The 5,000-nt window shown below is 56.9% G+C and overlaps 1 pseudogene; it reads right to left on the minus strand.

Moving 5' to 3' along the window:
• Positions 1 to 117: 117 nt before the first annotated feature.
• On the minus strand, positions 118 to 4,404 carry LOC116408215 (annotated as a pseudogene).
• Positions 4,405 to 5,000: the final 596 nt, after the last annotated feature.

Genomic DNA, 5,000 nt, shown 5'->3' on the forward strand with positions numbered 1-5,000 from the left:
ACTTACAAGCTAACTGCCCCATGAGTCCAATCAGTTGTGACCCTCCCAGCATGCCCCTTCCCTTCCGCTCATGCCACCAAGGCAAGGCAGGGAGCAGCCCAGGGGGGGGGGACTCACCGATGTTGGTGCTAAGCCGGGGCACGACGTGAGGGGGATGGGAGGCTGAAGTTTTCGTGCCGGCCGAGTGCAGACAGGACTCGTGTGCTGGGGCGTGGGTAGTGACGGACACCGGCTGTGCCCGCGATCGCCGGTACTCCTCCTGCACACTCTCCTCCGTCTGCAGCAACACCGAGTACTGTGGCAGAGAAACAGACTCCCCCCATCAGGTACATGGGTGGGCGCTACCCTGCTCCTTGGCAGTGCCATAGCTTATAGCGCAGCACACCCAGTGCCCAGCCCCCATCACTCACCTGCAGGCAGGGGGATCTCCCCGTCAGAGAAACTGAATGTGCCAATCACGTCTTCTCCTATTTTATACACCGTCTTAAAGATGCAGAAAGTGCCAACGCGCCCGCGTGCTGTTACTGATATTAAACTGATCTGCAAGAGAAAATGGCGCCGTCGGGACCATGGGCAGGGCGGGTGTAACAGCGGGCACAGGTCCCCTGTCTGGATGCAAGTGACAGCGAAGGTGCCCCTAATGTACAAAGTGAGTACTGACAGCCTCATTGCCCCCATGCCCTACTAACAGATCGGCCCAATACCCAGAATCCCCGGGCACAGGGCAGGCTGCAGCTCAGGAAAGAGGGTGACCAGCCAACACCCAGAATTCCAAGGAAATAGTAGGAGCAGTAAGGGAGAGGCATGCCAGGGAAGGGCAGTTATTAATCGGTAGGACTGATCCAGCCCCAGTGACTAGATGCCAATATGGTGGCACAGGGCGGGTTAATACTCACGCAAAGTCCGGCGCGACGTCAGCGCCATAAGAATCTCCACAGCCGAGTCCAACAGCCTCGAGTCTTTCTTGCCACCCCTCTCATCCAGGAAGGTTTAGAAGGGCGCAAACCTCATCCTCTGTGGGGCTGGAAGTTCTGCAGCGCTGGAACCAGAATGTCCACAATTACTGGGGTACCTAAACCTTGGGAAAGTGTGCCCAGGGCCGGGGCCCCAAAAGGCAGAGAGAGCCTATGGGTGCCCCAAAAGGCAGAGAGAGCCTATGGGTGCCCAAAGGCAGAGGAGAGCCTATGGGTGCCCCAAAGGCAGAGAGAGCCTATGGTGCCCCAAAAGCAGAGAGCCCCCAAAAGGCAGAGAGAGCCTATGGGTGCCCCAAAAGGCAGAGAGAGCCTATGGGTGCCCCAAAAGGCAGAGAGAGCCTATGGGTGCCCCAAAAGCAGGGAGATGAAGGCAGAGACGCCCATGGGTGCCCCAAAAGGCAGAAGAGAGCCTAGGCCTAGAGCCTATGGGTGCCCAAAAGCCTATGGGCCTAAGAGCAGACCTAAAAGGCAGAGACCTGATGGGTGCAAAAGGCAGAGAGAGCCTATAGGTGCCTAAAAAGTGCACCCCTATTCTGCAATTATTGAGCTCTTCTAGCTGATTATGATTATAGATCTAGCCCCAGACGCTACTACTAGCCGGCTAATGACTCCACTAGCCACCCAATCGCTAGCAGCCCATCGGTCACAAGCCAGTGGCACACAGGCCTACCCTGTAGTTTGGCTACAGAGCTCCTCATATACCCCAAGGCTGCCCTACTAGGACCCATTATATATAACCCAGCCTGGTGTGTAGTATGTTGCACAGCACCTTCAGATGCAAGTGGCCCCTGGAATGAATGATGTGGCCCCACAATGTGCCTTTTGGGACGTGGCCCAAGGCTAAATACCCCCGTGAGTACCCTGCAAGAGGTATTAGCTGCCTGTTCTCATTCCAACTCCCAGAATGCTCAGCTGCTCCGCCCCCTTGCACACAGGGAATGATCAGGTCAGCCAGTAGCCACAGCTCCTCAGGGGCGGAGCCCCACCTGCCCTTAGTGCCCAATCCCAACTTAACTGGGGCCCTGGGACTTACCTGCAGCAGCAGGAGAACGCGGAATGGAACCCGCAGGAGCTGGATGGGGCAGTTAACCCTTTGGCAGCCGATGGTCAGTTTGTAGACATACTTCACCGACTGCCCCGGAATGAAGGAGGAGCAGCGAGGGCAAACTCTCACTGTAGGAGTCTGTGAGCAAAGATACTCATTACTATCTCTTCAGCCAGGAATTGGTTACATTCCAAAGCATTCCCTTCCCCATGGGACACAATGGGTTCCCCCCACCAGACACAATCGTTTAGTAAAGGATTAATTTGCCCAAGGGTCGTCAACAAGATGGACGTGTCCTTGCATGCTGCAGCTACTACATGGAGTATATTAGTGCCCCTCCCAGAGTGCAGGATATCGGACTTCGGACTAAGGGCGACGTGCAAAGCAGAAGCCAAGGCCCCAGGACAGAGAGCATTTCTATTATCCAGGAGTGGAGACAGGAGCCGGGGGCCAAACTCAGCTGCCTGAAGGGCCCATAAGCCTACAGTGTAACTAACTGACGCCATCTACTGACCAATCAGATCAGGGAGCGCATCGGTTCATCGATGCAGTTCTTGGTCCGACGGCTCATAATTCGATCGTTTGGCCCTAAGGCACAAATAAGCCCAATATGGTGCCACGCCCCCCCCCAATCTCCCAGAAGGACACGGCCGTGCTCTCACTCACTTACAGGATTTAGGACTCTCCAGGGTCCAAGCGCAGGTCACAGAGAATAAGATTTTGGGGGGAGTGGAGAGGATGCACTGGCCCGCTCGCCTGCAAAATAAAACACAATATGGGCCTTATGGGCCCATATACAGGGAGGCAGAGACCCACCCCAGGGGCCCATATATACAGAGGAGCAGAGACCCACCCAGGGCCGTATACAGGGAGCAGAGACCCACCCGGGGCGCCATATACAATGGGAGCTAGAGACCCACCGGGCCCATATACAGGGAGACAGAGACCCACCAAGGGTGCCCGATAATTACCAGGGAGCAGAGAACCCACCCGGCGCCCATATAACAGGAGAGCCATAGCAAAGACCACCACTCCGAAGAGAGCCAATAAGTACAGGGAGCAGAGACCACCCGTGCGCCAATATACAGGGGAGCAGAGACCCCCCGGGCCATTATACAGGGGCAAGAGACCACCGGGCTCTGTATACAGGTAGCAGAACCCACCGCGGGGGCCCATTATAACTAGGGAGCAGAGACCCCGGGCCCATTCAGGGAGCCAGAGAGCACCTCCGTGAGCCAATCTACGACGGCAGAGGACCCAACCCGAGGGCCCATATTACAGGCTGCTCGCAGAAGACCCAACCCAAGGTGCCCGGTTACAGGAGGCAGAGACTCCACCCGAGCGGCCCATATTAACAGTGGCCACTGCATGATGAGCCCTCGCCGCTGGCCCAGTTTATACAGGAGTGAGTCAGAAGACCTCCCAACCGGAGGCGCCGCTATACAGGGAGCAGAGACCCACCCGGGGCCATATACAGGGAGCAGAGACCCACCCGCGTAGAGCCCATATACAGGGAGCAGAGACCCACCGGGACCCATAACAGGAGCACGCGACACCACCCGGGGCCATACCCATATTACAGGAGGATCAGAGACCCACCCGGCGGCCCGTAACAGGAGCAGAGAGCCCACCCGCGGGCCCTATACAGGAGGCAGAGACCACCCGGGCCCATATACAGGGAAGCATGAGAGCTCCACCCGGGCGGCCCATATAACAGGAGCAGAGGACCCAACCCGGGGCCCATAACAGGGAGTAGAGAACACCACCCAGGGCCCATATACATGGGAAGACAGAGACCCACCCGGGGCCCATAATTTACAGGGAGCAGAGACCCACCCGGGGCCACATATACAGGGGCAAGCAGACCCACCCGGGGCCCCATATACAGGGAGCAAGAGACCCCACCCGGGCGCCCGTATACAGGAAGCAGAGGACCCACCGTGGCCCTTATTACAGCGGAGCAGAGACCCAACCGGGCCCATATACAGGAAGCAGAGACCCACCCGGGGCACCATAGACAGGAGCAGAGACCCACCCGCGGGCCATCAAATACAGGAGCTTAGAGGACCCACCAGGGCCCATACAATACGGAGTAGAAGACCACCCGGGGACCAATATAACAGGGGCAGAGAACCCCAACCTGGGCGCCCATAACAGGGAAGCAGAGACCTACCCGGGCCCATATAACAGGGAAGCAGAGACCTACCGGGGCCCATATTACAGGGAGCAGAAAGAGCCCCCATCCTCACCTCTGTTTGGGAACAAATACGAGTCTCGTTCTCGCCTGCACTCGTCGGCTCCTCATTGGCCGGTAGATGGACACGACTCTCGGCTGGCATGGAACTTGGCAATGAATCTGCGGCACTAGCCATGCCAGGGTCTCAACTGGAGGGACAGACAGGCAGGAAATCGAGTGTCAACAATATTATAGGTGAGAGAGAGGCAGAGAAGCAGGGTGGGCAGGCAAAGAGAAAGTAAGAGGGATTAGAGAGAGAGCGCAGGGGTGTGAACAGGATAGAGAGAGAGACAGAAGGTATGGCAGGGGGCAATTTTTCTGCCAACAATTATTGCAGCGCAGGGGAAGATGTTGGAAGGGAGGGAACAGAGGCGACAGGCGGAAGATGTTGAGTGAACCTGAGGGGACAGGGAAGTGATAGATTGGGGGGAACCTGAGGGACAGGGAAGAGTTTGTGAACCCTTGAGGACATGGAGGGAAGATGATGTTTGGGGGGGTAACCTGCCAGGGACAGGTGTGTGGGGAAGATTGTGGTGAACCCTCGCCATGAATGGACAGTGAGAAAAGAGTGATCCTGGTGGGAACCTGGAGGAGCGGACAGGGGTAAAGTATGAATGTTGGGGATCCCTGGTATGGGATAGATAGTAAAAACCTGCGTTCATGGCTGAGCTCAGGGGAAGATGATGTTGGGGACCTGAGGGACAGGGAACAGATGATGTTGGGATTGTAATAGGAGTATACCCTC

The sequence above is a fragment of the Xenopus tropicalis genome, unplaced genomic scaffold (genome assembly GCF_000004195.4).
Source record: "Xenopus tropicalis strain Nigerian unplaced genomic scaffold, UCB_Xtro_10.0 Sca73, whole genome shotgun sequence".
Classification (NCBI taxonomy): domain Eukaryota; kingdom Metazoa; phylum Chordata; class Amphibia; order Anura; family Pipidae; genus Xenopus; species Xenopus tropicalis.